This window comes from Lolium rigidum, chromosome 4 (assembly GCF_022539505.1).
Source record: "Lolium rigidum isolate FL_2022 chromosome 4, APGP_CSIRO_Lrig_0.1, whole genome shotgun sequence".
NCBI classification, from domain to species: Eukaryota; Viridiplantae; Streptophyta; class Magnoliopsida; order Poales; family Poaceae; genus Lolium; species Lolium rigidum.
In genome coordinates, this window is record NC_061511.1 from 181,436,104 (window position 1) to 181,451,719 (window position 15,616).

The window sequence follows — 15,616 nt, forward strand, 5'->3', positions numbered from 1 at the left end:
TGTAAGGGTATTTTACCCTTATCCATTATTTTGGTATCTATGACACCGTGCTAGAGTATTTGGACTAATACATGCCTACAAGATGACTTTCGGGTATTAGCCAAAGAGGTATGATGGTGTAGCAATGGAACAAAAGGCAACGGGAGACCCCCCAATTCGACGAAAAATCAGCTAGTTTTTCCGAGCCAGGCCGGTCACGGATCCGGCTCGACCGGCCTCGGCACCGGGCAGCCCGGTCACCAACCGGACCCGGAACCGGTGCCATCCGGGCAGGTTCCGAGTAAGCCCGAAGCCTCGCGCGGTCAAGTTCCGGTCACCAGCCCGGTTTCGAACCGGCCGCTCCGGTCCACGGCCCGGTCTGACCGGGCGCCAGACCGAGCGGCCCGGTCAGCGACCGGGTTCTGCGCCTGTGACATCCGGGCGACATCCAGTAAGCCCAGAAGCCTGCCCGGTCAAGTCCCGGTCCCAGCTCCGGTTGCAAACCGGCCGGCCCGACTCGTGGCCCGGTCTGACCGGGCTGTGGACCGGCCTGTCCGGCGCCAAATCCGGTTGACCGGGTTTCTCGAAGAAACTGCTGATGTGGCAAGTGACCAACGGCCGTATTTCGAAGAACACTATAAATAGGTCTTCTCCTACCTCTGAACAGTTAGGCACTACACTACAAGCTGTTCTTGAGCTCTCTCTCTCTTACTCCATTGCTAGAAACACCAAAAGCCTCAGATCTCCCTCCTCCTCCACCCAAACTCAAATCCCTCCGGGGAATCACTAGAGGAGGACCCGATCTACTGTTCTACCAAGCCAAATCTCATTCCCCCTTGTATTCATTGAGAAGCTTGCTTCCTAGGGTTCCTTGGAAACCCTAGGTGGGCAAGAGGAGTCCGGAAGCATCCGGGCTGTGGATTTGCTCCGGGCAAGATTGTGAAGGTTTGGAGGCTACCTCAAAGTCTACCACAAGTGAGTGAGCTATTCCTTCGTGGGATAGGCTCCGGAGAATAGGGTGAGCCTTCGTGGCGCGGGGAATCCTTCGTGGGACCTCCACTCCTCCAAACGTGACGTACCTTGTTGCAAAGCAAGGGAACACGGGAATACATCCTCGTCTCCGCGTGCTATCGGTTATCTCTAACCGAACTCCTTACTTGTGATTTAACTGCACGTGAAAGCCTTCGTGCTTGAGTTAGTTATATCCTCATATAGGTTGCTTCACCTAGTTTGCATTAGGCTCATCTTTATATTCCGCAAAGCCTAATATTGCAAAGAAAGAATTAAAATTTGTAGAAACCTATTCACCCCCCCCTCTAGGTTTACCATCTCTATACTTTCACTCTCTCTCTCTCTCTCTCTCTCTCTCTCTCTTCGTGGCCACCCATCTCTCTCTCTCTCTGTCGGTGGAGAATGCAATAACGAGTTTGCCACTTAATATAGTTTGGGATATAGTATTGGTATAAACATGAGGCATACATATTTGCGGATTTCGGTGATTGCATTATTTGTCAGCCCTCTAACAATTATCAACTATCTTGAGCTTGTCCTTTTCTTTTAGGGAATATAGTTTGCGATATAGTATTGGTATTTTGAAACGGCCTAAAAGTGGTATAATTTTGTTATAAACATGAGGCATACATTTTTGCGGATTTCGGCGATTGCATTATTTGTCACCCCTCTAACAATTATCAACTATCTTTAGCTGTCCTTTTCTTTTAGGGAATATAGTTTGGGATATGGTATTGGTATTTTGGAAAGGCCTAAAAGTGGTATAATTTTGGTATAAACATGAGGCATACATATTTGCGGATTTCGGGGATTGCATTATTTGTCACCCCTCTAACAATTATCAACTATCTTGAGCTGTCCTTTTCTTTTAGGGAATATAGTTTGGGATATAGTATTGGTATTTTGAAACGGCCTAAAAGTGGTATAATTTTGTTATAAACATGAGACATACATTTTTGCGAATTTCGGCGATTGCATTATTTGTCACCCCTCTAACAATTATCAACTATCTTTAGCTGTCCTTTTCTTTTAGGGAATATAGTTTGGGATATGGTATTGGTATTTTGGAAAGGCCTAAAAGTGGTATAATTTTGGTATAAACATGAGGCATACATATTTGCGGATTTCGGTGATTGCATTATTTGTCACCCCTCTAACAATTATCAACTATCTTTAGCTTTCCTTTTCTTTTAGGGAATATAGTTGGTAATTTCGGTGAATGCACACACTAACTTTGAAAACAACTACAAGTACATGTAATCGAATAATGGATTTGTAACAAGGTATCCCTTGTAACAACTTCTAGCGCCCGGTGAGCAATGATAAGAATCCGATCGTAATTATACAACAAAAAAAACAACCAGCCATCAGATTAGCTTGCTTCTTCAACTCGATCAGCTGCCTTAACTCGCTTGTTCATTTTCTTCAGTTCTCCCTTCACTTCCACCAGTTCTGCATTGGGAGCATTAGGCATAATCGGAAGGTCCCTAATCGGAACGGCTCCTCTCTCCGCCGCATTCTCTACAGCAAGTCCCCCCCTCCCAAATTGCACCCCCCAATAGCGCCAAATGATTCCCGCAATCGAAGCCTGCGAACGTACACATCGATCCACTCGAAATGCCCGCATTTCTTCAAGATCTGAAAACAACAACGTGAACCCTAAATCCCAAATTCGAGGGAATAACAAGAAAATCGAGAGAAAACAGAGAAATTGGAGCGAGATCTAACCTTATCCCCCTCTCTATATGGCAAGCTCTCGCATGCAACGAACTCACGTCCACGGTTGCCGTTCTCGTCCGTCTTACAAATCGACCGCTTCAGAGGCTCCTGGCGTGGGCGATCGAGGCATCTTGTCAAAGGCACGGGTCCATACTGCGGCCATGAAGAACGGGAGGTCGAAGAGAAACTAGACATCACCCGCGTGCCGGAGAAGGGCTGCCGCCGGCGGAGAAGAAGAACAATGGGGCGCGGAGAAAGAAAGGGGAAGCAATGGCACGGGCACGAGCGCGGGGCTAGCTCGGGCTCCCATTTTGCAACGGTCACACGGGTAAGCTGTGGGTCCGGCGCGCTAATGTGGACAAGTTGTGGGTCCCACGATGATCCGGATAAGTGGAGACGTGTCCACTGCGGGGCACCAACGGTGGCCCCACTTGCCGACACCAACCAACGTCAACTAAACAGGAATCCTCCGTCCGAGCTCCTTCTGCGGGTTACAGACAAGGGCTTGGGGAAAACTGAGGAAAAACTAAGGAGCTGGGGAAAACTGAGTACAACTAAGGACCCGAGGGCACGAAAATAGAAATCCCTATATGTAATGGTATGGGTTGCCCAAGATAAATCCAATGGTGCTCCTCATCTTGCTCACTAGTATATATAGGAAGAAATCTTCAAGTTTTTTCCTTTGTCTTTTTCATGCCAAATCTTCCTCTCCTTCCTCCTTCATCCATTTATTATTCAAGAAAGACCCCATAGATTTTTTTGTCCTTCGACTGTCATGGAGGAAGATCAGATCCTTCATGGCACTTTTAACCCTCTAGCAGCGCCAGTGAAGCACGATCGTGGTCGTCCCCTTGGGATCAAGAATAAGCCCAAGGTCATTCCTCCTCGTCTTATTAGAGAGACCATTGAAAGGCGCAACCGCGATCATCCTCGTGGTGGCAGGAGTCAGCCAGCGTCCGTTGTTGCCGGACATGAAGAAGAAGCTGCACCAGAGCGCCGCCTTGCTTCTCCACCACAAGTTCTTCACGCCGAAGACTCCGTTATTAGGCCAGATCCTGCCCCAATCCTCATCCCTACTCCAGGTTTTGCTCCAAGGAAGACTCCTTCTAACTTCCCTGGCTTCGAGTTCTTCTCTTTTGTGAGGGAAGAAACCTTGGAGCGCCTAGAGCTTCCTAACAAGTTCATCAATGTTGTTGCTAAGCAAGATTCTGGCTATGCTTTTCTAAGGGAGTCTAGCACTGGCCAAAAGACGCGGAGAATGACCACACACTTCGACGGATAAGGGCACATGTTCTTCACGATGGTTGGAAGGAGTTCGCCTTCAGCTACAAACACGAGCTGGCTTCCTTCCGATGTTTTTCCATCGTTAGAGCACCTACAACTTCACTGTTAAGATCTTCAACAACCTCATGTGCCGTGATTTTTATCTTCTTGTGGAGGAGTAGTCTACATCTATGTGGTCTCCTTATCGACACAGATCTCGTCGACCTCGAGCGCGTACTTCTCCATCAACTCCTTTTCGACACAGATCTCGTCGTCTTCAAGCTCTAGTGTTTCAGAGCCATTTTTCTTTTAAATAGAGAACCTTTTGATTTCTAGAATATGTAGTAAAGTTATTTGATGTAATTGATAGTTTTATGCCCCTTTTGTTCTGGATGAATGAGAAAAGATTTATCTTGTTTTTATGATTTGTGTGCGCTCCCGATGGGATGTTTTGATGTGATTGCCTATGAAAGTTTGTGAAGTAACTATTTAGTAACACAATACCACCCTGCAAAACTGTTTCGTTGGCCTGATATCTGTGATTCATATACCTTATCGATCTGCCAGTTGAATTGCAACTGAATCGAGATTACAAAGGTTTTAATCATTAGACAGAATCAACTAATCAAGCTTTTGTGTTATGGGGTAAAGGGCATTTTAAAGAAATGTAAGATCATAATGGAGAAACATTTAGCTTTATTCAAATGTCCTTGTTGTTTAAGACGCAAAACAAGGTCTCCCTTAGAAAAGTATTTGGGCTGAGTTCTCCGGCTGTGATAATTGCGTAGTCCCTGCTGATATACAGCGGTCCGAGAAAGACAAAAAATGTCTCGAGCTTCGTCAAGGACATCAGCATCATCTTCGAGTGTAGTTGATGATCAATTATCCTCGTAAGCGGTGACTCTAGGTGCATTGTAGCGTACTTCTGACGGAAGCACAACCTCAACACCATAGACCATGAAGAAGGGTGTAAAGGTTGTTGACCTGTTTGGAGTTGTAGGCATACTCCATAAGATAGAGGGTAGTTCTTCAGAGCAAGCACTTGGTTCTTGCTCTAGAGGTCGTAGAAGCCTTTTCTTGTTGCCATTGCAAACAAAGCCATTAGCTTTCTCGACTTGACCATTGGTCTGATGGTGCACTACTGATGCGTAGCTAACTTGAATCCCCATTTCGTTGCAATAATCTTGAAGTTATTTTGATGTGAAGTTAGAGCCATTGTCTTTTATGATGACGTGAGGGACGCCAAATTTGAAGACTATTGATTTCATGCGGTAGCACCTTGATTGGTAACATACATGGCTTCTATCCACTTTGTGAACTTGTCCGTCTGCGACAACAAGCAAGTAAACATGACTTCCGCGGGAGAAATTTTGTAACTTTCCTACCATGTAGAGTTCCCATTGAGCAAAAGACCAAGCGAGAGGGATTGTGTTTAACTCTGCAGCGGGTGCATGAGGCTTAGTTGCAAAATGTTGGCAAGTGTCACACTTACTAACAAGATATTTGGTATCCTGCGTGGTCGTGGGCCAAGAAAACCTGACCCTGAAAGCTTTAATCACTAGCGCTCGACTGCTAGCATGATGACCACAAATACCCTCGTGGATATCAAGTAGGATAATTCTACCGTCTTTGGGTGATATGCATCTCTGTAGGATGTCAGATATACTTCGTTTGTAAAGTTCACCATTGATAATTTGATAAGTCCTGGAGCGACTGATGATGCATTGTGCTTATGCTGGAGCATCTGGTAGCTCCTGTCGCAGGAGATGATACGGGCATGGAGGCCTATGTGGATCCTAATTTCAGGACTCCACTTATTTTATTTAATGGTCATATGTGGGCCAATTAGGGTTTTTAATAAGTTGAGTCAGTTTTAGTTTGGGCATGTCCAAACCAAGTTAGAGAGGCCCACAAGGGCTGGCCGGCCACCACCCCCCTCATATAAGGAGATGGTGCGGCTAGGGTTTAGGTAGACATGTTTAGACTAAAGTTTAGGTTACAAACCATTGCGTGTGTTCACGTGTATCATCCCTCCGGGGGTACGGCGCTGCCGTTTATCTAATATATCCGATGCGAAGGTTCTTGTGTTCATCAAGGATTGTCTAGCTTAGGTTTGAGGCGCATCGTTCATCGATCTGTTGCTTGCTGGATTCGTTCCCCTTCTCCAGGCTGCGTTCATCGCGTTGTTGGGAGTATCTACTATCCCGGATTCTTGCTGTGAAAGATCGGGCAACACCCTAGGAGGATCTGCTGGGATTCCCCTTATCATGTGGTATCAGATTACTGGGTTGCTCACAGCGAGGTTTTGTTGATCGATCTCTTCGGATTGGTTTGCATTGGAGGAGATTGGCTCTAGATCGGAGGAGATTGGCTCTCGGTCGAAGGAGGTTGGTTGGAGGAAGTTTGGTATTGTTGTGGTGCAGTTTGCCCATCATCCATGGCTGTTCCAGGTATCAAAATGGAGAATTTTGGTGTTTGGAGTTGGGAAGAAGAAGGCAGATCGCGACAGGATCCGGTTCCAGGACCGGCCGACCGGACACAGGATCGGCCGAACCAGTGCCAGACCCGGTCAGACTGGGCTCCCGATCGGCTCAGCCCGGCCAAAACCGGCCCTACAACTGGTGCCAACCGGGGCAATGTCCAGGGGGTTTCGCCCATCCCTCCGGTCGCTGGCCCGGCCAAACCGGATGACAGGCCGGACCAACCGATCACCCGCCCGGTCAAACCGGCTGCTGGGCCGGCCCGTCCAGTTTTTAGGCCAGCGCAACCAGCTTTCAGCCTGGCAGTTCAGCAGTCTTCCGCGACGGTTTCGTTTCCAGGCGATGTTTTTGGTATATGGTGTTCGCGTGGCAAGAAGTCCAGTGCTATTTTCAATGATTATCTTGATATCAGGCTGCGAATACAATGTCATGTATCCAAACTTAGTTGGTATCTGCACCATTGGGTGACTGTTGAGGAGTATGAAGATTGGGAGAAGAACATGGAATTAGGTTTCAATCGCTATCGCACATACAATAAGAAGTTCACTGGGTATGATGCATATATTCTCGCTCACCGGCGTGTGGACGAGGAGTTAGACAATTATTGGTGTGATGCAGTTGATAGAGGAGAATTTGCTTGTACTTGGGAGGACTTCAAAACTTTTCTTCGTGATGGTTTCGTGTTACCGTATATGGAGGAGAGTGAGCAGCCTTCCGGAGTTGTGCATGCAATACAGGAAGTGGGCAAGTGCATAGTCCCTATTCAGGAGGTTGTTCCACTACCGACAGTCACTAAAGGCGAGGTGATATCTTCAGAGGAGAGGAAACCTGGCTCTGATACCAAGAGCACTACTGTGACTCTTGAGGAGGATGTACCATTGATCGGGCTGAATATGCAACTCAAGAAGGTACAAGGTGATGCTTGCAAGACAGTTGACAAGGTTCAGCGGTGGAGTTTTGTTTCAGAATCAGTGCTTTATCAAGGGCAAGGCTTGCAAGTTGATGATTGATGGTGGTAGCTGTACTAATGGCATAAGCAAGGCGATGGTGGCAGCATTGGGTTGTCTACATGGCGTCTTCCTGAACCTAAGCGTCTTGAGTGGTTGAATAGCTATGGTATGCTGAAGATTACTCACAAGGTGTGTGTGCCATTTACAGTTGATGAGTATGTTGATGAGATAGAGTGCGATGTGTTGCCATTGGAGGTGTGTGGATTGTTACTTGGGCGTCCTTGGCAGTATGATCGTAATGCGACACATGCTGGGAGAGCCAATACATATTCTTTTATGCATGGTGGCAAACAACGGACTTTGAAGGCTATGGGTGATGATCATATCAAGTCCGATGTGGAGTTAGTGGTGCGTAAGAAGAAGTTGCACAAGTCTAAAGTGCAACATGAGGTACATGATGTTCCGAGCATTAATGTTGTTGATGTTTCAGCCATGCCTGTAGATGACAAGCCAGTTCTTGTTGGTGACAAGCCGGATGAAGCTACACTTGTTATTGATGTGGATGTTGCAGCATGTGCTACAGTTCCAGTTTGTGTTGATTCCAGTATACAGACTGATGATGTTTGTGCTAATGATGTTTCAGTACATGTGGCGCAGATGCGCGTGGTAGGAGTGGGAGGCGAGCGCGTCAGTGGAGATAGTGGGCAGCAGCACTACCGTACTAGGAGTACTGCAGTCCAGTTTTCTGCGACACCGCGGATGCATCGAGGCAAGGATGGACGTGTGAGACATTTATGTGGTCCAGGCATTACACATCTTGTGCAGGGTCATGTTCAGCGACACAGGGGTCCATCAAAACCTCGCAAGAAGAAGGTATTGGCGCCGAAGTCCAAGTTCATGTGGAGAAGAAAGGAGGCGCCAAGTGCTGTATCAAGTCAAGCAAGCCGCGAGGGAGGATGTAGTGTGGAAGGCAAGCAAGACTTGAGGACGGCGATGACGTGTCATGTTCATATCACGTCACCTTTTCCAGAAGACCCTCACGCGTTGGGGACAACGCTTCTTGAAGGGGGGAGGATGATACGGGCATGTAGGCCTATATGGAGCCTAATTTCAGGACTCCACCAGCCTAGTTATCTTATTTTATGTAATGGTAATATGTGGGCCAATTAGGGTTTTTAATAAGTTGAGTCAGTTTTGGTTTGGACCAGTCCAAACCAAGTTAGAGAGGCCCACAAGCGCTGGCCGGCCACCACTCCCCTCATATAAGGAGATGGTGCGGCTAGGGTTTAGGTAGACAAGTTTAGACTAAAGTTTAGGTTACAAACCATTGCGTGTGTTCACGTGTATCATCCCTCCAGGGGTACGGCGCTGCCGTTTATCTAATATATCTGCTGCGAAGGTTCTTGTGTTCATCAAGGATTGTCTAGCTCAGGTTTGAGGCGCATCATTCATCGATCCGTTGCTTGCTGGATTCGTTCCCCTTCTCCAGGCTGCGTTCTTCGCGTTGTTGGGAGTATCTACTATCCCGGGTTCTCGCTGTGAAAGATTGGGCAACACCCTAGGAGGATCTGCTGGGATTCCCCTTATCAGGAGATATGCGAGATATGAATTTGCCCACATCGGTTCAATCAACAATGCTTGTACTAGAACTTCGAGTATATCTTGCTCGTCTATTGTTGTGGATGTCTCTGATGTAGCCCCCGAGTGTGTTGTCGAGTGCTGATTTGATGCTACATGATTTACCTTGATGGACCACTCTTAAATTTGCTCGAGGAAAACTCAATCTGGGATGGGTGCTCATGTGGATCCTCTATTGGCCAATGTATCGGCTTCTTCGTTGCTGGAGCGAGCTATATGATTAAGCTCGCATCCATCAAAAATGCCCTCGAGGAGGTTATACATGTCGTGATATGCAATCATGTTTTCATTAACTTCACAACATTGCTTCATTGTTTGTTGTACAACGAGGTTTGAATCTCCATAAATCATGAGGCGAGTAGCGCTGCATACTTTAGCCATATGCATGCCATGCAACAAGGTTTCATACTGTGCTTCATTGTTAGAGGCATTGCGAAAATTCATCTTTAGAACATATCGCATCTTATCGCCCTTTGGAAAATGAGAACGACGTCTGCTCATGCACCTTCAGCTCTCTTTGAACCATCAAAGTACATTTTCCAGGAGCCCGACATATCTGGAGGGCTTGGAGTCTGGACCTCTATCCATTCACCAATGAATTCAGGAAGTATCTAAGATTTGATGGCCTTGGGCTTTTCGTATGTGACTCGTGGATATAATTCGATCCCCCGTAGGGAGACTAGTCCCGTTGCATCGGGATTATTAAGGATGTTTGATAATGGAGCTTCAGTGACTATTACAATTGGTTGCTCCTGAAAGTAGTGTTGTAATCGTCGTGTTGTTATGAAGAAGCCATATGCTAAATTTTGATAATGTGAATATCATTTCTTGGCTAGAGGAAGGACTTCAGTGACATAATAAATCGGACGTTGAACTCCATGGATCTTGCCTTCTTCCTCGGGCTCGACGATGAGCATAATACTGACCACCTGATTTGTGGCAGCAATGTAGAGCAACATTGGTTCTAGTTCACGAGGGGTTACGAGCACCGGTGAAGTTGACATAATTATTTTGAGATCATCAAAAGCTACTTGTGCCTCAGTCGTCCACTCAAAAGTATTGGACTTCCGCAGCAGCTGGTAAAACAGATGCGCTTTTTCACCCAGCTACTGATAAATCGATTGAGCGCCGCGACACGTCTTGCGGGTCGCTGCACCCCTTTAACGTTCGTAGGGACTTTTGTCAGTAGAGACTAGAGACTGTGAATTGCATGAAAAAATGTTATTTACACATCTCATTTTGCTATATATGGTGATGTAGGGTATATATATAGTATATGTACAAAAAAATGTGACATTTTTAACGCAATATTGAAAATATATGTATTGTACGTGTATATATTTGAACTTATTTTTTTGTTCTAATTTGATAGAAGTCCTAACTTTAGCGTAAATTAAATTTCTTTAATTTTTTTATGATGATATATTTTCTTTTACATGTGGTCCATGTCAAACATAATAAGTGTTACTTAAGACAAAGCTAAATATTCAATCGATATTGACAGGAGTGAGCAGTAATACTTAAAAAATGCTAGTATGTCACCACAGTTTTGTGAGCCAATTTCAGATTTTGGTTGTTGTCAAAAATCACCAAACAGAATTTTGTTACATCGTTAGTGCCAGCTGGCTCACTAACGTCAGCTCACTTGGCCTACATTACCATTCTTCTCTTGTATTTAACAAATGAATATAATAAAAATATGCAGTGGGAAAAACTGCTGTGCGGCTTCAAAAATACATGTATACTGCCGATGAGACAATGAACAAAAATACTACAGTTTCATGTCAAGAAATCAAAGAAGTTGTGTGGCCACGCCAAGTATCAATCTGGATTAGCACGCGGGATCAGCACGACATCGATCGCATGGTTTGCAAGAGCTCAATTTCGTTACTAGCGCATCGTTGACGTACATTTCTTTTTCTTGATTTGGGCACCAAAGGAAATTTCAGCAAAACATGTGGCTACAGTTGTTTTCTTTTCAGAGAAAAGACTACGGAGTATTTGGGGGGGGGGGGGGGCTTTTTTTGCATGTTCTGTTCCTCGTGTGTTATTGTTTTTTTTTTTTTGTTTTTTTTTTTTTGCCAATAGAGGGTATAACCGTATACGATTCTAAAAGAAAAGGAGGGCATAAGGTTCACGCACCCTTTTGCTGTATACACCCGAGAGAATTAATAGCTGCCAAAAATATATGTTCAAATGCATGAACAATGCAGTAGAAACGTAAAAACTAAGTGACAAAAACTTAATGCACTGTCAGTTTGTTTAGCATGGTGGCAGCCAGCAGCTAAAATTTGCTAAGTGGGTGGCAGAACTTCAATAGGAACCAAGAAGTGTGAACTATCAGAATGTGTTGCTTACATAGTATAAAATTAACAAGATATTAGATTTTAAAGAATGGCCTACAATATTAACAATTAAGAAACTTTGATGGAAACAAAATAGAACTATTTCTCATTTCATAATTCGCATAATAGGTTTTTTGGTTTCACACAGCACGCACATCCATAATGCAACGATGTGTACAGTCAGGAGCGGAGCTAGGTACAATTTGTGGGGTCAATCGAACCCCAATGATTTGATGAAAATCCTTGCTAAATTAGTAATAAATATTATTCATTGGTAGAAAATGACCCAAATGCAATAGAGATGACCCTAATGCTATTTTAGGCGGGCTTCGCCCGTGTATGGAGGCACCAATTCGTTCGATATTCATTAGTCGGCTGCAATAGTGCATATGCAGGCATCCGGGGGTGGGGCCGGGGAGGGAGGTCTAAGATATATGAGGTACTACGTGCATGGACGTTCAAACTTCTTTCCCGCGTTCTTTTAGCCGTTCAAGTCTTAATCGGACGGTACAAGATACGTAAAAATAGTGCGAACCTAGCAACCAGAAAACAGCTCCATACTTGATCTAAATCTTCAATAATATGAAACGAACATCAATCGCAGTTCAAGAAAGCCAAGAAAAGCTAAACAATAGAGAGATACCACATCAAATTTATAGATTCATCCGCATAACTTCCAAGATAACATACATGGCATCGAAGGAATACATGGGATGTAAACACTTCTTGAAATAACAACATAGATTGATGGATGTCTTAGAAACCTTCTTGGGAAGAACTATCCTCGTCCACATCTTCATTTTGGGGGACCTCCAACTCCTCCAGCTCATCCAACTCCTCTGAAGCTGCACCCTCATTATCATCTTCCTTCACAGGAGGAAGAGTGCCCTCACCAACACGCATGCCACATTCTTGATCAACGAAGGATTCCCTATCATATACGAGTGTTCACAAACACCCCACTCCTAACACAGAGTTGAGCAAAAACCAAGGAGGCAATTATGAGAACTGCAATGACGACTAGAACTGCGATCAACGGTCCGTAAGAACCAATTGAAATGGATCCAACAGTATCGCTTCCTGATCCATAAGGCGAGGTGATCAATAATGATGATGGTGGTGGTGGTGGTGATAAGAGCGACATCTCTAATCACCCTCTAATTTCTAGTGAATGAGAGAGAAGAAAGACTTTGGGATACTTGATGCCTTTGTGTGTGAGCGGAATTGCCTCCCTATATAGGCTTTAAAAGGAGCCATAGGGGCAAAATAGGAAACTCGGAGCTTTTTAGTATGACATTTTGTTAAAACTAATTTCTGAACCGTTCACTCTAGCATGCGTTTCACATTACCTACACTTCACTTTACGTGTCGTTTTGGAAACAATGTAATTTGTCTCGGTGCATTCAGTTTCGAACTTTTAAAAGCAGGACACTAAGAGTTTCCACATATGGACAACTGTTTTTTTGTTTTTGTACAACTTTCTGTTAGCTTTACATGGAATCGCCACAACCTTCCAAATAAAACCATGTGCCTTGCTGGCAAAATGGTGTTATCTTCAAACTTTTGTTTTGCTTTAATTGCTAAAATGATAACATGAGTCATGGATCTTGCATTCTGTGCTCTCCTTATAACTGTTTACAAGCGACACACACACCGCTGGTCCCAACAGCTAAATGGATTTCATTTTTTAGATGTGCCAGGTGAGTATTACTCGAGACAAGTTAGTGTTTCAGCGAGCAAATCGAAGCTTAGCTAACTAGTATTAAAAAAAACGAGTTCCGGTTGACTCGAGTTATAAGCTGAGCTACAAAGTAGGATTTTTTTTAACAGGTAGAGGCCCCAAGGATCTGGACACCTTCATTAATTCAGCGTAGCAAGAGCAACTCTACCCGATTCATTAAAAAGTTTTAGAGCAGTAAAATTCAGCCAAAACCCCGCACATAACCGACCATTTGTACGATTATAGGAGTAGAAATTATAAGGCCCGGCCATCAAAACTGGCCCAACTCTCCTAAATATACTCAACCGCGCTACCGGCAAAGTATATTTTCCCCTCTCCCACCTACCTCCACACCTTGCCGCCGTTTACATCTCCCCACCTTCCCGCTGGTGCGGACGCCCCCTATTCTCCCCGGAATGGAATTGGAGCTCCTTTCCGCAACCCCGCCGGTCCATCCCACCGGCACTACGCCGCCGGAATAGACCGCCGAGCCGGAATCAACTGCCGAGCACGTATCGTCCATCAAGTACAATGACAAAGACGCGGCCTCGCCTCGCCCCATGGAAAGGTTAGCAAAAGAGAAGAAGGCCGAAGAGTGTGCTCCCATTTTCATGCATGCAAACACGATGGATACCACGACAAGAATCTATCGGGAGCGCACTCGTGCCAGAATCCTAGATCGTGATGGTGGTTGCCTCTGCGTCGTGGACATGGAGGTGGTGGCCTCCGTGGTGGTGGGCATGGAGGTGGTGATGACTTTTATGATGATTTCCTTGGTGGTGATGAGCATAAACGTGCTTCAATTCCTTTAGAGATGATGTTAATGGTAGATGTGATGCCTTTTGGAGGTGCTACATGCATCTAGATTGTTGTGGTTCTATTTAGGAAGACCTTGATCGATAAGGTGTTTTTTGGGTGCTTGACTAATATGGTGTCTTTTAGGGTGAATTTAATCTAGGTGTTGCATTTTGAATGAACTTTGTGCATGTTTTAATTTGAAATGTTCAATTTGATAATGATATGTATGTCTGTTGGTCAACCTGGTTCGAATGTATGTGACAAAGTTTAAAAGATTTGGTAAAATTTTATAAGGAGTTACATATAGGGGGTTGGATAGGAACGGTCACCCTTTAGCTCCTCAAATTATATGGAGTTAAGTTTACTTGGCCAGATAAATGATTAAATTTGAGTGGACGAGTTAGAGATGACCTAATATCGATCTACTTTGGCTGCCACATACTTCTCTGCCATAGAGCCACACATTTCTTTAGTTTGTGATTGTCCCTACTTCTCTGCCATTGAGCCGCAAATGTGTGATTGTCTTCTTGCCTAATCTGCAAAGCGAGCGCAGGTAACCAACATAGGCTAGTCGAAATCTCGTAGGCTAGACACGAGATCACGAAAGCGCGATTTGGCGCCCATGGCGGGGTGGGGGGGGGGAGAACCGGCATGGCTTAGATGTGATGTGATGTGTCTGTTGGCATTGGCAGGATTACTGTAGTCTATACTTAATTAGTACATGGAAAGGAGTGTTAGTTAGGCATTCCTCGGGGATCACACAACATTGTTGAACCTGTCATGTTGTAATTGCATGTCCTTGTATGATCATTTGTGCACCTTTAACGTTAACATACTATTTGATTTACATTAATGTTCTTTCATAATAGTTTTTCACTGAAGATGCACTGGTCGTAAGCGTGAAAAAACCGAAAATTTGTCTAAATTTTACCAAAATGGTGCAGTTGTTAATTATTATAAATGATACATTAACATCGTTCTCTAAACCTAACGTGGCTAACTTTTTCTTTTAGATAGGTCAGATGCACATAACCGAAAATGTTTGTCTAAATATTTGATAGACAAGGAGCTCCATCGGTCTAAGCAGCATGGTGGCTTAGGTTTTCGTGATACTAACCAAGCACTGCTTGTTGTTAATTATTACAAATGATACATTAACATCGTTCTCTAAACCTAATGTGGCGCTAACTTTTTCTTTTAGATAGGTCAGATGCACATAACTGAAAATGTTTGTCAAAATATTTGATAGACAAGGAGCTCCATCGGTCTAAGCAGCATGGTGGCTTAGGTTTTCGTGATACTAACCAAGCACTGCTTGCACGACAAGCTTGACGATTGATTGAGTTCCTTGAAAGTTTGGTAGCCCGGGCACTTAAGGTAAGATATTATCCAAATGGTAATGTCATTAACACGGTTTTTTGCAGGCAATCCTTCGTCACCCTAGACATCTATTGCCCATGGTCAAGAAAGGCCTCATTTGGCGTGTTGGAAATGGGAACAATACTCAGATTTGGCAGGACAATCCCAAGGCAATCCAACATGAAGGTTTTGACTTCTCGAGGAAATCCCGGCTAGTGTCTGAGCTATTGGACGTCATATGAACTGTAATGTGGAGCTGGTCAGCCAAACTTTTCTCCCAGTAGACGTGGAGCTCATTTTGAATATTGAAACGTCATGTCGTGCCTCAGTTGATGTTCTTGCATGGCAGCACGA